A 19,443-nucleotide genomic window follows, 5' to 3' on the forward strand; every position below is an offset into this window, starting at 1 on the left:
GAAGAAACATGAAGCCTACATTGTAGAATCACTCACTAACAAAAACGTGTAGTAAGTGTATTAAATATATCCCATCCATCCAACTTTTATATTTAATTATTGAAATCAGTTAGTTTTAAACATCCCTTTTAGTTGGTTTTTGGAAGAAAATTCTGGAATGTGGGAACCATGAATTTTCTTAACATCTTCTGCAGCCAAAGTGCTGACTGCTGATTTGTTCTCCTCTTCCTGTGCCCTGGCCAGCTACAATTTATTGCATAAGAAATAATAAAGTTATTCCTTATAACATTGAAATATTTCAGTAACAAATTACAAGAAATAACAAAAAGGATGCACTAAACATCATATTGTTGCCTCTGACTTGTTGGCATTTGCAAAAGTTAAAAATCCAACATTTTCCACCTAAGCAGGATCATCATTAAAAAATAACAGGGGTGTCTGGGTGGCTCAGTCATTAAGTGTACCACTTTGGCTCAGGTCATGGTCTTGTAGTCTCTGGGTTCGAGCCCCATGACAGCTCAGAGCCTGGGATCTGCTTCAGATTCTGTCTCTCTCTCTCTCTCTCTCTCTCTCTCTCTCTCTGCCCCTCCCCCACTTGTGCCCTATCTCTCTCTATCCCTCAAAAGTAAACGTTAAAAACTTTTTTTTAATAACCCAAAATAGGGGCGATTGGCTGTCTCTGTGAGTAGAGCATGCGACTCTTGATCTCAGGGTCATGAGTTCAAGCCCCACATTGGGCTTGGAACCTACTTTAAAAACATGGGAAATTATTAGCCCCATAAATAAATATGCTTGTATAGATATATGGTAAGTATCCAGATTGTAGTTCTGTCTCAGTAAAATTTATCAGCATACTGTGTCATTCGCCAAGGTCTCACTTCTGTGTTTATGGGATCCTCGGACATAAAAGAGTTTTAGTCCCCAAGGAGGATTCAAAATATAAATCAAGCAAAAACACTGATCCTTTGACTCACAGAACCTCAGGGTATAGGAGCATTGGAAGGGGTGTTGGGAAATTTTCTAGATTGAATTTGTGGCCTGTTTGGGGGCTCCCATTACATCTGTATTACATGGGCACCCAGCTGTGTTTGAGCAGTTTTAGGAATTAGGACCTTCAAAGTCCTACAAAACTGTCATTCTCAGAGGCTAAAAAAAGAAAGCTGTCTACAAAGATATGAATAATTGGCATTTGGAAAAGAATATCTTGCCTTACAGTTTTCAAGCACGAGTACATCAGGAAATAAATTGTGCACACTTCTTGTCAATTCGTGTGACTTGTTTTTTCAAATTAAATTATTTGAAGTTCCTAATGGCTACGACAGGAGGATCAGTATTAATCCAACACCAGTAAGGGAGTTTTTCTGGTATTTGGAAAAGTTGAAGAGACCACTCAAACAGGGAAATGATTGATAACTTAGTAAATTCTCTGTAGACTAGTCAGCTGAAAACCACACTAAAAAACAGACTCTAAAGATGGAAAATAAGAAAAGTCAGTGTTACATCAAAGATAGAAAGTCACCATGCCCTTCACTTATAAAGACAATGAATGTGAACTTCAAACTGTTGCATAAAGATACTTCAAGGCTTTTGGGGATAAAGAAAGGATTTGAAGGTCTTAATAAAATACAAATACCATAAGCATGTTGTCATCTGCAAACCTGAGAAGAGATTAAATCTTTACAAGTGTTTTTCATTAAAAAACAAAACAAGAACTTTGTGTATCTCTGTCCCCATCTTGATATATACCTTTCTTAGCTCAGAGGCAGGCGTATACCATGTACTCAGGGAAATATTTGCTGAAAGACAGAGTGAAAATGGGAATTTTCCTAGTGGCATCCTGAATATAGATAAAATGAATATAATATAATACATAGTTGAACTGAATTAAAGAGGTTGACCAAGTAATCGCTTTACATTTTTGGAAATGGTGGTCTTTGTTGGAATATTCTAATCAGTGTTCCTAAGAAGGCAAATTGGGGGAAAAAATTGGAATTAAGGATATGTACTATCACAGACTTATTTTTTGCAGTTTTATGCTACTAAGCTACAATACCTATTTGGTTTTCAAATATAATTGGAGACATTTGAAAATCATACTATGCTCTTGAAAGTGTTTATGTAAAACTTATATAAGTTATCCCGTTATAAATTCATCTCTTGGTCTCTTGGTTATTTCCTGTTATTTCAGTATTCAGACAAGATGAAATTCAATCACTTAAAAAGAAATTTACAACCGGGCCAGTGCACAAACCCCAAATTCTGAAATTGCTTTTCTTCTTGGCTTCTGTGGAGAAATATGTCAAGTACATTCTTTCATGTAGGTCCAGAAGTATGATCAGGATGTTGGGATTGTTTTTGACCATTCTAGAGTCTGTAGAATTTTCCTCATATTAGCTGTGAGGTATGGATGCCACATAGTCTGAGCTTCGTACACTGTCTAGCCAGGTAAGGAACAGGAGTTAGCCCTCGTCCAAGATACAAAAGAGCACAGTTAATTCAGTAGGATATATGGCCAGTGAAACGATACTCGTAGAAGCTGCGATGTTAGCATCACGCACAGTCTACAGAGGCATAGAGTCCTATAAATGTCTTTGAAGTGTCTTGTGAGTTGTGATAGTGGCCGATGGGAAGATTATGAAACCGTGTTCAGAAGAGAATGTAGCTGCATATTGATCAGTTCGGTGCATCACGTGCTGTAACTGTGTCGTTGGAGCATCCCGGATTTGACTGGCATCCTTGAACTTGGTATTTGTACCTGGAACACAGCAGCCCAGGCTGTTCCCCAGCCCTCTTCTAAAGTAGTTGAATTTGTAACTCCTGGCAAAAATATGGGTTCGGGATAGCACAGACGCCTTGAAAAATTCGTCCTGGATGACTGTACCCACATCCTCCATTTCAGGCCTCACTTTGGGGGTGTCGTTTGCTTGCTTCGTTAAATCAGGGAATATATACACACAGGAAGTTGAATTTTCCATTTGAACCTTTATTCCCAGCCCCAAACTGGAAACTTTCCAAATACCCATCAGTAGAAAAATAAATGATCTTATATTCATGGTTATATGCCATGGATAATTACAGCAAACACCTTAAAGGGACGCATACCATGGATGAGTCTTATCAGTCTGGTAATAAGCACGGGAGGACGTAAAAACCTGCCTTCTGTGTGTCAATTAGACAGCAGGAACCTTCTGACTAAGTAGATTCAGAAGTTGAGCTTATGTGGATAAGGTGAGAGCCGTGACCTTCAGTTGTGGGTGAGGTATTAGGCGTGGAATATTCTACGGTGTGGGGGAGACACTCAAGCAAGGTGCGGTGTTGTGTCCAGTGCTGTGATCATTCTGAATGTTTCGGCCAGCTGCACCTATACCTCCCTGTCATCACATACCCCGGTCTGCCAGCACGAACCACAGGGAGCCCCATCTCTTCTGGGTACGCCCGGGAGCCCAATACCATCATACGCAGTCCCCTGGGAAGGAAGCTTTGATGTGAATACATCAGTATCTGATGTATTGTAGTCCCGGTGACCACCTGTTTAACCTGCTGTGTGTATCCGACTTGTCAGCCTTGCTGATGCCTCTTAGAAGTCTATACAGGGACATGTCATTTATCCACAGCTGTTTCCAAGTTCAGTGTTTTGGATTATCTCAATCAACCTTTCCAAAACTGTTCTCTTATTATTATGAATAGTGCCATGCCAATGACTTTGCTTCTTATATGTTTTCTTCCTAGGATTTATACATCTGTAGAATATTACCACCGAAGGCAAGTGAAGACATGATCTCCAAACCCAGCTTTTTCAGGTAAGGAAACTAATATTCAGAGAGGTTACAGCAACTATCCCGAAACACAGGGCTGTTTATGGTGAAAGGTATTGTTAAACGGCCAAAGGTATATTAATACCCTCATGTTCCTTCTTCCATTATAAGACTGCGGGGTTTTGGGGCGCCTGCGTGGCTCAGCCGGTTGAGCGTCCGGCTTCGGCTCAGGTCATGATCTCACGGTCCGTGAGTTCGAGCCCCGCGTCGGGCTCTGCGCTGACAGCTCAGAGCCTGGAGCCTGCTTCGGAGTCTGTGTCTCCCTCTCTCTCTGCCTCTCCCCTGCTCATGCTCTGTCTCTGTCTGTCTCAAAAATAAATAAAAACATTAAAAAAAAAAAAAAAAAGACTGCGGGGTTTTTCATGGGTCTGTTTTGTTAATCACATCTAAATTAGATTCTTTAAAGATTTTCATTAAGTTCAAATTATACCCAACTCACACTAATATTTTTCAGTGTCAAAATCTATAGAATATTTAAAAACATTCGAATTCGAACCTGCTTAAAACACATTTTTAAATGTCTTTTAAATATCTTAGAATTATGTTTTATGTGTTAGAAATTGTAGTCTTCATAAAGTATTTTAGTCTGCTTTCTTATTTAGCACTTTTTTTAAAGTTTGTTTATATTTATTTATTTATTTATTTATTTATTTATTTATTTATTTTTGAGAGAGAGAGAGAGAGAGAGAGAGAGAGAGTGCAAGTGGACAGAGGAGGGGGAGGGAGAGGGATACACAGATTCTGAAGCAGGCTCCAGGCCCTGAGCTGTCAGCACAGAGCCCGGCCCAGGGCTTGAACTCACGGATCATGAGATCATGATCTGAGCTGAAATCAAGAGTCAGACACTTAACCAAGTGAGCCACCCAGGAACCCCTCTTATTTAATACTTTATCAGTGTCATTTTCCATAACACCAAATGTGTAAATTGTAAGTTAATGGTTGTCTTTCCATGGAAATAGCAAAACCTCATCTACTGATCTCTTTTGTGGGCCCTTGACAGTTCTTACTGCTATGAATGTTTCCTGACACGTAACTTTTGATTTGTTAGAAGTTTCCTTTTGGCAAAGGTTCAGGAAGAAGGTTATTGCGATTAATGTTTCGAGAATGAATAAAATGTTGTGCAAAAGACAGAGGAGTCAATAGACAAGGAGAGGCCTCTGGGCGAGTTCCACCTTGTCCCTGTATAGTCACAGCACTTCAGCAAGCTAGTGAACCTTTGGAGCTTCCCTTTTCTTATTAGGAAATGAGTGTAGTCACGCGTTTCTAACAGGAATGTTATTAGGACAGTTTGCAAATAAAATATTCTGTCCAGTGGTAAAATACGGCAAGTGCTCAATGAATGATGTGTAATATTTTCTTTATGGGTCTTCAAATATTGTTTTCCAAAGCATTATGATATTTTACTTTCCTAACATCCACCTGGGATACATCTCTTCGTAACATACTGGTTTACGTATTGGGCCTACATTTATAGCTGAACTTTGCTCTGAGTTTGATTCCTCTAATTGTCTCTCTCGTTTTGTCCTTCTTAGATGAATCAAGTAGTTACTACATTACATTAAAAAAAAAAAGTAATGGATAAAGAGACTATCTATCCTATTAATTGATTAAAACACCAGATAATATTGTCATGAATACGTATCCGACTTAGATGGCCCCTGAGAATCCCTAGCTGGCACCCCATTTCTCTAAACATGTGAACGTATAATATTGCATCCTGGACATTCAGAATACAGAAAAAAAGGCATTTAAACCACAGAGAATCTGAAGAGATATTTGGGGATTCTCTCCTTGCGTTCGAAGAAAACTGGAGATACTGTAATGTTTGGGGGGCATTGTACTGCTTCTGTTCTGAGACACTGAGGTCAGCCATGTGTAATGACAGTTTCGAGAACCATGGCACTGTTAGGAGCCACGTTCAGGAGTTACAAGAGCATGGGTGATGCTGATGTGCTACATGTGACTATATGCTATTTCAACTCAGAAACACCATTCCCGGTGATTCTTTTTTTTAAAAGATTTTATTTTTTTTCGGGCAGTTTTAGGTTCCTAACAAAATTGGGAGGGAGGTACAGAGGTTTCTTATATACCCCCTGCCCCTCACACGTGCACAGTCTCCCCAGTTATCAGCATCGCTTACCAGAATGGTACATTTTTTACTGAAGATGCATCATACTCCCCCCAACATCCACAGCTTACCATAGAGTTCAGTACATTCGGTGATTTTGGACAAATGGACAGTGACACGTATGGCCCATTATGATGTCAAACAGGCCAGTTTCACTGCCTTAGGAATACTCTCTGCTTCCCTATTCATCCCCCCGACCCCCTAACCTGACGCTTTTGGGGAAAAAAAATAATAAATGTTTTTCATTGAAAGTCACACGTGATAATGAAGTACAGAAGAAGAGAAGAATCAGAAAATTATCCATGCCCTTGACATTTTCAGAGTCTGTTAACACTCTCTTCTATCCTTTATAAATGCACAGGCTTGAGCACACAGGCTCCTGTTTTCACCTTGTGTGGTCAGACCGATGCGTGCTTCTTGGAGCAACCTAACATTGGTTTTCCCACTGACCTCTAGTGCGTCAACTAATGTCTTAGGTGCAGAAAATACAAGGGCAAGCATTGTAATTGGTTTTCCTTGTTGTTACTCTTGGTTTATTTTCTTGTGGGAATGTAAGGAAAAATATATATTAGAGATGTGTGCATAGTGCAGTATCACACATAAATGGTCACTGATTTTACTTCTAAAATATGTGAGTAATCTGTAATCCTTTTCATGGTCCGCTGAGACTGTTTTCTATTTTAATGTATCTGATGCAGTGTGCCTTTTTCACAGAATCATTTTGTTTTGAAAAGATACAGAGAAGTTAGCACTTTGTGGCGTTACAAAGCTGCGAAAACTCATGTCCGCAATCAAATGAATAATTACATATCCTCCTAACTAAATGTGTAAAAGTACACCAATGTTTATGGTTTTAACTTGCAAGTAAGAAAAAGAAACTTTTCTGCCTGAGGATGCTCATGAGAACTGATTTCTGTGTTTTTGGCAGTGTCTTTTGGGTGGATGCATATTACTGTCATCTTTCTAAAGAATTAAATGCAAATTGGAAACTAAGGGAAGAGAAATAAAATGCCACAGAAATTGCAAAGGAAGATTTATCACTTGAATATCATGAACAGTGTTGCTCAACCTTGCGATCTCTGCAACCATGATTCTCAGACATCTAAGATTAACAGAATTGAGATTGGCTGGTAAATTTCAGACTCTAGAAAGCCTCAGATGAGATGATGTGAGCATGACTCATTAACATTAAATCAGTCACTGACTTAAAAATGTTTAAGTAGATTGTACAAAATAATATTTTATTAATGCTTTCCAGTGGGAAGGAGCAAGGAGGAAATAGAAAAATATGCAAGAAAGACTCCCTTGATCTTTTCAAGTAACATGGCATGCTCGCTGTAATTGTATTATTATTAATGTGCGTGTATGAGACTGGGATCAAGAGCTAATTAGATGTTTGAAGATTCAGATGATCTGAAACTATGCCAATAATGAGAGAGAGAGGCAAACTCACCCAATTAAATGAGCAGCACGCCCTGAAACTTGGAGAAAATGCAGCAGTATTAAAACTGATTTTAGCATGGAGAACAGTGTTCCAAAATCCAGGAAAACATTAAGCCTTTGGAGGAGATACTTTTTTTTCACAAGGTCTTCTATTTGGAAATCAACTCTACTGATCTGTGGTGCTCGTTCAGCTGTACTGATGGAAGAGAATGGCCAGTTGATTTGGAAAACAGTTCAAAAGGGGTCCATGAGTTTTTAACTGAGTGAAATATTTTTAAGCCACTATAATACAGCTCAGTTTTAACAACATTAATTTGTGCGCCTCATTTCAGCTTTACTGTGTTCTTAGGGAGATGGAAAGTTTGCAATTTGTAAATAGGCCCGATATGCCCATTATGTGATTGTGGGTCCATTTCAAGGGTAGATTTTAGAGATGGACTTAGTTGTTTCTGTGACATTTATGGAGTATGTGGCATGTTAAAGGCAAGACATCAAACATTGGGGCCAGCCTTTGGCTGCAGGCGGTAGACGGCATAGGTCAGTACTAGTGTTATACGTATGATGGCCCTAGGCCAGAAGATCTTTCTGCCCATCGGAAAATATATTGCATGTGTCCCGTGTCTGTAGCTTTGTTTCTTTTTTAAAAAAATTTTTTTTCAACGTTTTTATTTATTTTTGGGACAGAGAGAGACAGAGCATGAACGGGGGAGGGGCAGAGAGAGAGGGAGACACAGAATCGGAAACAGGCTCCAGGCTCCGAGCCATCAGCCCAGAGCCTGACGCGGGGCTCGAACTCACGGACCGCGAGATCGTGACCTGGCTGAAGTCGGACGCTTAACTGACTGCGCCACCCAGGCGCCCCTGTAGCTTTGTTTCTTCAAGTCGTTGTTTTCTCTAGCCTCTTGCACATTAAGGTCCACAAGAGACTTACTTGTAAAAAGGCTTGTGTGGGCTCTCACTCGGGCGGCCAGGGGTAGGAAGGTTGTGGAAAATGCCTCTCTGTTTCTTAAAGGTCATTTTTAAAAGTTGATTTGAATGTGCATTCAGAGCCCAGACTGTTGTCTTGAGTCATAAATAGGATGGGGTTCCATCCCTATTGTTTTTCTCTCTTCTCTTCCATTAGCAAGACCTTTTGGAGCTATAAGGTAGAAATATGCAGTTACTTTCCAGTACATTTTAGAAATCCCTTTGCACAGTTCACTCTGAGAACACTCATAGTGCATTGGAAATGAGCATTTTCCCCGAGTGGCGACTCACATTATAGTCTGGAGAAAATGTTGCAGGCACCCCCACTTTAAATTAATAAAAGGTGGCTGTGGTCCTGCAGAAGGCTCCATATTGGCTTGCAACTAAGGATGTCAACTGGTTGATTTTTGTTTCTTATAAAGTGGCCAATATGTGGTTTGGAGCTGTGATGAAGGGAAATTTTTGTAACAGTAAGAAACCATCCTTCTGCTTTGTAATAATCCAGGAATGTATAAATACTCACAAGCCTAAGACATTTTAATATTATGCCTGAAAACAAATACTAAGAGGAGCATCTTGTCTCTGTTGCCTTCATCTAGTTTTCATGAATGTAGCCAGTGATGAAGGCAGTAAATTAATGTACAAAACCAGAGAAGAGGAAGGGAGCTGTGAGTTGACCATGATGGTGTATCCAGGCATGACAGACCTGTAAAACCCGTAGCACGGCAACCCTGGACTTAGCTGGTATGAGTCCTCAGTTGGGCACACACCCTGTGCCATCAGTCCCATAAACATTGTGAGCACATGCTTGCTCACATAACTTACTCAGTTACTTACCACCTCAGTCATGTTATGACTTTTATGCAGTCCGTTCCATTTTTATTTTAGTTGTTGTTTCCCTTAAAGGTCCATGAATTTTGAGTCCTAATTTGGATGGTTTGCTTCCAGGATGGCTTCTTGGATGTTGTTTCCTTCCTTCCCTTCCTACCCTTGTCCTTCCTTCCCTTCCTTCCCTCCCTACCCTTGCCTTCCTTCCCTTCCTTCCCTGCCTTCCTTCCCTTCCTCCCTTGCTACCCTTGGCCTTCCTTCCTTCCTTCCCTTGCTACCCTTGCCTTCCTTCCCTTCCTTCCCTTCCTTTCCCTTCCATTCCCTTCCTTTCCCTTCCCTTCCCTTCCCTTCCCTTCCTCTTCCCTTCCTCTTCCCTTCCTCTTCCCTTCCTTCCCTTCCCTCCCTTCCTTCTTTTCCTCTCTTTCCTCCCTCCTGGGTTAGTTCATCCATTTTTCTCACCCAGACATTCTCTTCTTTATATGTAATACTTGTTTTCCTGAACTATATCTTCAAGTTATGTCACCAAGGAGACTGTATAGGACATAAATTTCATGAAGCCTGACTATATTTATGCTTTGCTTCTTCAGGCTTGATTAATAGTTTGACTTGGTTTGTATCATTTTTCCTAAGGACTCTGAGATGCTGCTCTTTCTACAACCACACTCACATGTGAAATGTCTAAAGCCAATCTTAATCTCATTCATTTGTACATCATCTCTCCTGATTATATATTCTACTCTCTGTGAGGTTTATTTCTTCTTGATGTCCTGAAACTTCACAAGAATTTGAGTTCTCATGCATTCATGCTACCTTTGACCCAAAATCATGAGTTTAATGATTTTATATTTTAAAAATAAGTTACTCCCTTTTGTTTTTTTCTTTCTATAAGCTGGTCTGGTATGATAGAAACTCTTGATTGAGCAACTAAATCCCTTATACCTCAAATGGTATGTTTATTTTTTCGCTCTATTTTCTGCGACTTTCCTTACTTCGTCTACTATCCTACCAAGGAATTATTTCCATTCTTATATTTTAAATTTCCAAGTATTCTTTCTGGCTTTCTCATTATTCAATGCCTTTTCATATAAATCTAATTTTTGTTAATGGATGGAAAATGATTTGAAAATTATTGAGAGCTAGGTCTGTGTGTGTGTGTGTGTGTGTGTGTGTGTGTGAGAGAGAGAGAGAGAGAGAGAGAGAGAGACAGAGAGAGCAAGAGAGAGAGAGACATTCTGTTCCCTAAATCATATGTTTCTTTTAAGATCAGTTCTATCTTTAAATTTTTTTAAATATTTATTTATTTTTGAGACAGAGACAGAGCATGAATGGGGGAAGGTCAGAGAGAGGGAGACACAGAATCCGAAGTAGGCTCCAGGCTCTGAGCTGTCAGCACAGAGCCTGACTCAGGGCTCGGAATCACAAACTGTGAGATCATGACCTGAGCTGAAGTCGAATGCTTAACTGACTGAGCCACCCAGGCACCCCAATTCTATCTTTAATGTACAGTTTTTTTATTATCATTGATTTTGGAGAGAGAGTGTGCATAAGTGGGGAAGAGGGGCAGAGGGAGAGGAATCCCAAGCAGGCTCCACTCTCAGCACAGAGCCTGACATAGGGCTCCATTCCATGACCCTGGGATCATGACCTGAGCCGAAATCAAGAGTTGGACATTTAACCGACTGAGCCAGCCAGGTGCCCCTGTTTTGTTTTGTTTTGTTTTGTTTCCCTAGTCTTCTGCCTAAATTCTCTTTGACTAATTCCTTGGAGTTGTCAGAAGATAGGGTTGGGGGTACAAAGTGAATGATGGGACTTTCATGATGTTCCATTTTCCCACTACTTTTCCCCAGTGACCGTGAAAGCCATCCAGGTATTCAGTCCAGATGAGCAATTTGCAGACTAAAAGGTCTTGTTGGATTGAGCTTTTGAGGGTTGGATTGAATGTCAGAAAGTTCCTGAATGATGGAATAAGGATGTCCTTTTCTGTGGGATCCCAGAAATGGCCCTGGTTGTTCATTTCCTCCAGGCACTCTGTCAGCTTAGAAGGACAGGAGCCCTTTGGTGTTTGTTTTCTGTGGGGCTGAGGAGGCAGGGTGAGAAACGCCTAGGAAATCTGCCCTGTAGCCAACCTCCATTACCCAGGTCCTGCCCCACCCACGAACCTCTGCTTCATGTTCTCTGAGTCTGATTTTCACTACACAATCAAGCATATCTCCTACAAGCTGGGTTGCAGGGCTCAGTTTCTTACACTTAATAGTCCTTCCAGAAACCTGGTGGAATCTGTTGTTCAGAGCTGACCACCTCCTACTTTTCCTTCTTGGCTGTTGCTATCGCTCTTCTTAAATGGTCCTCCTGGGGGCACCCGGGGGGCTCACTCGGTTGAGCGTCCAGCTTTGGCTCAGGTCATGATCTCACGGTTGGTGGGTTGGAGCCCCACATCGGGCTCTGTGCTGACAGCTCGGAGCCTGGAGCCTGGAGCCTGCTTCTGATTCTGTGTCTCCGTCTCTCTCTGCTTCTCCCCCACCCACACTCTGTCTCTCTCTCTCTCAAAGATAAATAAACGTTAAGAAAAAAAAAATTTAAGGGGCATGCTGGAAGAGTGATTTCTGTGTGATGATTCAAGCCTGACACACTCAGAACACACTTTGCACAATGACCCCCACATTTCATGAACTTTTTTTCTTCTCCTATAAAATGAAGAGATTGGACAAATCATCTGTAACCTTCCTTCCATAATCATGGCCTTTATCCTGTTGCTGTCACATACTATAGGCAAACATCTAAAACACTAACTGAACTCTCGCCTTTTAGAAATTTGATTCACAACCAAAAACATAGAAATAACTAATGGTAGCCTATTCCTATGAAATGTTGCCATTTCATATGACATTTCACACTTATAACTTGACCTTATTTTGTTGGTAATAAGCTTCACAAGTAAAAAGATAGCCTTCTGAAAGCACAGAATATAAAAATACTTGTATAGATTTTAAGAAAAGTATTTTGATTCTGTAAGTATGAAAGGACATCTCAAACACTTACTTTTTCAGCAGTTTTATTTTAAATGCCAATTGTTTCGTTTTAGCTTTTTTCTGGAATAATGGAAATGGAAGTTCCGATTCTGCCTAATGAACTGAAGGCTACAGAATTATATATTATCTCTTTTCAAATAAAAGCAAAGACAGTGCCTTCCCTGTAAAGGTTCTTAGATTTTGGAGTTTGCGTCCGTCCAGCATTTGCCAGATTTATTTTACATCTGACCCCTACTGTTTGCCTAAATTAGATTGGAAATTAAAGAACAGAGGACGCCTGGAGCAAAAGAACACATTTTTTTTTGGATGTTTGAGCAAAGCAGCAGAGGAAACATCAGCTGGGCACTGTGACCTAGGACTCATTGAATCAGCCTGGGAATTGCTAATAGAAATGGGCCTCATATGTGAAAAAAGTATAAAGACTTAATTTCTGCAAAATGTGCAACCTGACGATAAGGTATTTTGTATTTCATTTAATGTCACTACTAGGAAGTAGCCACTCCTGGCTTTTCATGTTTTTATACCACTTTATTCTTTCCTTTTTCCCTTTCTTTGAAAAGTCAACAAACAAAGAACAACCACAACAACAAAAACACAGGTCATTTGGTGCATAATGTCCTGTAATGTGGCATTTTTTAAACGTCAGTGTCTATCGTGTATGTATTTTGAGGAGACCGTCAACGTCTTCACATACTCCTTACTACTTGCATGGATTCGTCATTTTGGGGAATCAACCCAAGCTAAGACATTGAAGCAAGTGCTGGAAGGAATACAGGATGAATATAATATAGATTTTGCCTTTTACCATCTTAAAAGGGCTACAAGACAGGCCAGATCATGAGGCATAGACTTCCAAGGGCCACATTCTTGCGCCATAGAAACTAAAAGTGGAAAAGACACTCATATCACATAAGAGGTCTTCATGTGGTAGGTCACATCTGAACTCAGTGTCAAGAATGGGCAGTATCTTGGCCTGTATTTCGCCTATACAGCTGTGCATGGACACAAGTTAGAACATGCTAGAAGAAGAGCAAATACATCAGTTTGATCGGAGCAAACAGTGTGTGATGTCAGGAGAAGGGCAATAATGCCAGAAAGGTAGACTGCAGGTGGGTTTGGAGACTTTGAGGACCATCCGGAGGATTTTACAGTTCATAAAGTATGTAATAATTCATGCATAGCTTTTGATTCGCACCGTAGCATGGTCACAGCTGTGTTTCTGGAAGGAGAATCCTAGCGGTGGAGGTTAAGGGGGAGCTCAGAGCAGAGACTGGAGATCAGGAGTGAGGAGGTTGTTAGAGAAATTTAACTAAAGTCCAGGCCAAAAACCAGGAAGGGGTGGACTTGAGAAATGTGTAGATGCTTAGGGTCTCACAAAGCCGAAGTCAAAGTGCCATGCAAGGCTAGGCTCTTACCTTCACGCGGTGGAGACTGGGTCTCCGCGCTCGTTCACGTGCTCAAAGAATCCAGCTCCTTGTAGGACGCAGGACCTTGCTTTGTGGCTGGGTGTTGGGCAGGGACCACTCTTACCTGTTCCTACGTGTGGCCCCTTTGTTTTCAAAGCAAGCCATGATGCATTGACACCTTCTCATGCTTGGGATATGTGTGTCCTTCCCTTCTGCTAATGAACCAGGGAAAGAGCCCTACTTATAAAGGACTCATGTGACACGATTGGACCCACTAGGATAACCGCCCCCCCCCCTTTTACCTAACTCAAAATCAAATGATCAGTGACCTTATTTACATCTTCCAGAAACTCTTTGGCCTTGCGCAGGATGTGCTCTCTTACATTTGTACTTCTGGGGATCAGAGCAGGGACTCTGGTGTTTCCGGCACCTTACAACTCCGCCCGCCATAGCATCTCGTAAGGGATGACTCTTCTGCAGGAGGGGCACATCTGTGCCACTTTCTCCTTCACACCAGCTGTGTGATTGGTTGCCTTTTACATTTTAACTTAAGAGACAAAGGGAAAGGAAATGCACCGGTGAGAGATTAAGAGCTACAATAAGGCATGACTGTTATCCTGAAATAATGCTGTCTCTGAAAAGTGTGGGGTAAGCACATATGCTGTGAGTTGGCACAGAATCAGCTTGTCAGGGGCTGGGAAGATACTCAGAAATGAAGGAATCTGTCACCACTCAACTCATGCCAACAAAAACATCAGACCACATCAGCAGTGAGGGTAGTTTTGGGCTGCAGTAATGTGACAAAAATAGAGAATTATAAGTGGAGAAGATTTCAAAACTGGCCAGATCTACAACCTGAGAATTATAGTGCTTATTTTATGCCTGCAAGATGAAAAAGACAGTCATTTGAAATTTATAACACTTGCAAGTGTGAAATTCTGACTTTCTGTGTGTATGTGACTATTATCGAGTCTTCTGTCTCCTAGAGATGGATGGAAATTCATAGACTATTCACCTCCATCTGTCTCTCTGCGCTGCAGAACCATTGCATTTCATTCAAGCTTCATTTTGTCTTCTAATCTCTTGCTGTTCTCATTAAGAGAAATTGCTGAAATGAATTCTATGATGGGGAATCATCTTGGCTCCATGTTTTGGAAAGCAAAAGGACTAGAGAGGCAGAAATGGAATCGATAGTGAATGGAAATAGAATTTCTAATGGGACTTGTTCTTTGAGATTTTTTTTTAACTTAGATACCATAACACCACATTGCAATGGCCAGTCATAGTGTTGGAGCCAATGCTGTAAAGACCACTGTCTGACCAGTCAGTAGGGCCCCCTAAGGACATCAAGACAAATCACAAAGCACGTATTCATTGTTTATAATTCACTTTTGTTCTTGACCTTCCCCCTCCTCTCTCCACATATTCTGCCATCTCTTTTTATTTATTTATTTATTTTTTTCAACGTTTATTTATTTTTGGGACAGACAGAGACAGAGCATGAACGGGGGAGGGGCAGAGAGAGAGGGAAACACAGAATTGGAAACAGGCTCCAGGCTCTGAGCCATCAGCCCAGAGCCTGACGCGGGGCTCGAACTCACGGACCGCGAGATCGTGACCTGGCTGAAGTCGGACGCTTAACCGACTGCGCCACCCAGGCGCCCCTGCCATCTCTTTTTAAAAAACCTCTTATCATTGGGGCATGGGGGTGGCTCAGTCAGTTGAGCATCCGACTCTTGATTTCAGCTCAGGTCATGATCTCATGGTTTGTGAGTTCGAGCCCCACATCAGGCTCCACGCTGATGGTGCAGAGCCTACTTGGGATTCTCTCTCTCCCTCTCTCTCTCTGTCCCTCCCCTGCCCGCCCACTCGCGCTCTCTCTCTCTCTCTCTCTCTCAAAAAATAAATAAATAAAAACTTAACTCTTTATCATTTAATTGTTTAGGTTTTCTAGGAGTTCAAAAACTGTCATAGAATCTTCAGTCTTTCTTTGTCACACATTTATATGAAACCTCTTGTAAGTTTTCTTTTGGTCAACATGGTTATATTTATTTTCAACATATTCCTTCTTGGGGTGAGACATTTCATAGCGAGCTATGGCTTTTATGACCACTGATTATCATAATTTCAGAAATGCTGCCACTACATAAGTAGCATATTTCAAATCAATCCAAGCTGGCATAAAACTCCATTTATGATATTCCTAATAGACATACATAACTACAGGACCACTATTTATCTTTTTAAACCTAGCCTACTAGAAACTAAACATATATAAAGACTGATAGACTAAAAAGAGTTGAAAGACACTTTTGAGAAGTGTGAATTTTTCTTCATAGGAGACAGATTTCACACACACACACACACACACACACACACACACATATACAAGTGGAGTTAAGTGTTTGTTTTTTTAAAAATAAGCTCCAGATTCGCAGTCTACTCTCTTTAATATGGGGATGTGGTACAATTAATAGAATTATATCACATTTTAAATTCAAATCACATTGTTTCTGCTTGTCTCAAATCTTGTTTTAGACATTAGATATTTAATTGAATTGGTGAAGAAGCAAGTTATTTAAATATAGGTATTTTATAATGTCTAATTCAAAGATGATGGCATTAAAGTGGCATTTTGTGAGATATTGTAAACATACTGCTCTACAACATTTCTTAGTTGTTCGGATTTAGAATAAAATCCCAACATTAAAGTTGAAGTACTTCCCATACTGTGTTTCACATTTTGTTCTTGGCCCCAGGGAAAGTCACTTTGGAATGTAGTCAGTGTTTTTCCTTGTGGGAATGGGAAAGATGTGTGTAGGGTTATTTGCCTACATTTTCCCAAAGGAAACTTTAAAACCTTAAATGTAGCCTCCAGCTAGTGGTCGTCTTAGTTTTCTAGAACTAAAGCATGGATAAATTGTGAACCCGAGAAGTGTATCTTGATGCCCAGAGAAAAGCTGGCTCAGAGCTGTGGAATGCTCTGGAATACATGCTTGGATGCCTATGGTTGGTAGAAGGAACAGAGAAGTGAGATTGGAGAGGGGAAATTCCAGCCCATGAAACAGGCAGCATGGAATGACAAATTAACAGTCAAATACTGTTTCAGATATGATTTTACCCCAGAGAAAAATTACATCTCTTCTTTCTCCACATGTCATAGAACAGAAAAGTCCCAAACACCATTTCCCAATCTCAGAGACAATTTCTTTTTTCTTAAAATGAAGTGAAACGTGTCTTGGTCAAGATGGCACTTAATTATGTTTTTGCTGTTGCTGAAAGGGGCCACAGGTGACCTCAGGACAAGCATTTGGAAAGCAGAGATGTGAGGACATGTGGCCATCTTGGTGATGATCAGCACCTCCAGGGACTGGACAGAGCCCAGGATTTGCTTATATCCTGAAAACATGACATGAGCTAAGACATAAACAGGAAGATTTAGATGTACAAACACACTCACAACTAAACAGGTCTTCTCTCTAAGTAGGAAAGCAGGACCTAAGAAATTCCTGGGCACAACCACCCTTTCACACACAAGTCAATTATAATGAGTAATGTTACGCCATATTCATGGTTTTAAAATCACTTTGATTCTCAATGATTGTGGATTACTGACATATGTTTGTGTTTTGGTCTCTCAGTGTGGTCTTAAAAATTTTAAAGTGTCACCCATTCAAGAGTGAACCATTGGGTATGACGAATGGCTCGTCAAAGGTGTTTAAAGTTCTTAGAATTACTGGCAAGCATTGTAAGAGAGATAAGACTGTCTTTAAATCAGAAGTGTTTATTATTATTATTATTATCATTATTATTTTAATATGAAATTTATTGTCAAATTGGTTTCCATACAGCACCCAGTGCTCATCCCAACAGGTGCCCTCCTCAATGCCCATCTCTCACCCTCCCCACCCTCCCACCCCCAATCAACCCTCAGTTTATTCTCAGTTTTTAAGAGTCTCTTATGGTTTGGTTCTCTCCCTAACGTTTTTTTTCCTTCCCCTCCCCCATGGTCTTCTGCTAAGTTTCTCAGGATCCACATAAGAGTGAAAGCATATGGTATCTGTCTTTCTCTGTAGGACTTATTTCACTTAGCATAACACTCTCCAGTTTCATCCGCGTTGCTACAAAAGGCCATATTTCATTCTTTCTCATTGCCAAGTAGTATTCCATCGTGTATATAAACCACCATTTCTTTGTCCATTCATCAGTTAATGGACAGAAGTGTTTAAAATACAATTGTTTAAGATACTTTAGAACCTGAATGTTCAGTAGGGTACAGCTGATTGTATAGCATCACTGTTTATGGGTTTAAAAGTAAGCCGAGGACAACCTCACCATGTGAACGCTGTCCTCCCAGATCCTGGGTGTGCATCTGGGCTTGAACCTTCCCTGAAGAACTCTGACAGGAGCAGTGCATGTTTTATGCGTATTTTCCCATTTCTTCACGTGTCTGATCCCACGGTTAGGATTCCTCTTTACCTGTTAGAGAAACGTCAGTAATCTGTCGATGCCCCTCACTGTTGTTTCAAAACCGCTATTGTATTTTTTCACAAAATCAACTGTTTCGTCATACTTTGGCAGAAGGGTGGGTTGACGAGTGTGTCTAGTGTATCAAGTTTATGCAAGCTCAGCACAGACCACTGTAGCTTTTCTTAAACTTTGTGCTGAGATGTCTCACACACCTTGCGTATGTTGCCCAATGTAGTAGTTATTAGTTATCTGTTGCTGTGTGGAAAATTACCACATAATGTCGTGGTGTTTGAAACAACCAAAATTCATGTATTATTCACGTCATCTGTGGATCAGGGGTCTGGGAAGGGTTTACCTGGTCCTTGGCTTTGGGGTTTCTCACAGGCCGCCATCAAGATGTCTGTGAGGGCTGTATCTCAGGGCTTGATGCCAAGAGTTGATTCTAAGCACAAACGGTGGTTGGCAGCCTTCAGTTCTTCACCAGTTGTTGGGCTGTGAGCCTCGTTTCTCTGCTGGATGTTGGTTGAATGCTGCTCCCAGGATCTTGCCATGTAGGCCCGTCCAACATGGCGACTTGCTCGATCGAAGCCTGCGGTCCTAGAACACAGTGTAGAACGTGTGTGAGCAAGGTGGAGGTCATCGTGTTTAGTACCCTCGTTGGAGAAGTGTCCTTTGCCATGTTCCCGTCACTGGTCAAGCCCATACTGAAGAAGGGGGGTGATATGAGGGCATAAATACCAGAGGTGGGAATCACAGGGTGGGGAGTGCGGTCTTACAGTTGGCTCACCCCATTTGTGTCCTGCCCTCTCACTTTCCATGTTAAAGTTTTGAGGCAGACATCTCTTTCCGTGGAAGCTCTTCCTTAAAGTAGACTGGTCATAAATACTAAATGTCCCCCTACCCCCAGAAATGAAAGACTCCGTTCTTGCATATTCCTGGAATTAGGATGTCTCTCCCCCTTTAGGGATTATGTGGCCCCATGCTACTCATAGTGTATGCTATGGATCACCTGGGAGCTCATTAAGATACGGATTCTCAGTTTCACCCTAAAACTAGAAGCAGCATTTTAGTGCGTTGCCCAGGTGACTTGTGTACACATTGAAGTTTGACAGGTATTGATCTAGTCTGATGCTTCTTACCATAGCTGCACATTGGACTCACCCAGGAAGTTTGTTTTTTTTTTTTTTTTTAAATTTTTTTTTTTTTAACGTTTATTTATTTTTGGGACAGAGAGAGACAGAGCATGAATGGGGGAGGGGCAGAGAGAGAGGGAGACACAGAATCGGAAACAGGCTCCAGGCTCTGAGCCATCAGCCCAGAGCCCGACGCGGGGCTCGAACTCACGGACCGCGAGATCG

At 41.0% G+C, this 19,443-nt stretch overlaps 1 long non-coding RNA gene across 2 annotated transcripts in view; it reads left to right on the forward strand.

Annotated features, from left to right (window-relative positions):
- Positions 1 to 19,443, forward strand: part of LOC116737896 — a 318,405-nt gene that overhangs the window by 247,360 nt on the left and 51,602 nt on the right. For both annotated transcript variants that reach the window (XR_004343217.1, XR_004343218.1), the window contains one exon: positions 3,730 to 3,800. This is a non-coding gene — a long non-coding RNA (uncharacterized LOC116737896). The remainder of the gene's footprint in view (positions 1 to 3,729; positions 3,801 to 19,443) is intronic.

Source organism: Lynx canadensis, chromosome X (genome assembly GCF_007474595.2).
Source record: "Lynx canadensis isolate LIC74 chromosome X, mLynCan4.pri.v2, whole genome shotgun sequence".
In the NCBI taxonomy this organism is placed as follows: Eukaryota; Metazoa; Chordata; class Mammalia; order Carnivora; family Felidae; genus Lynx; species Lynx canadensis.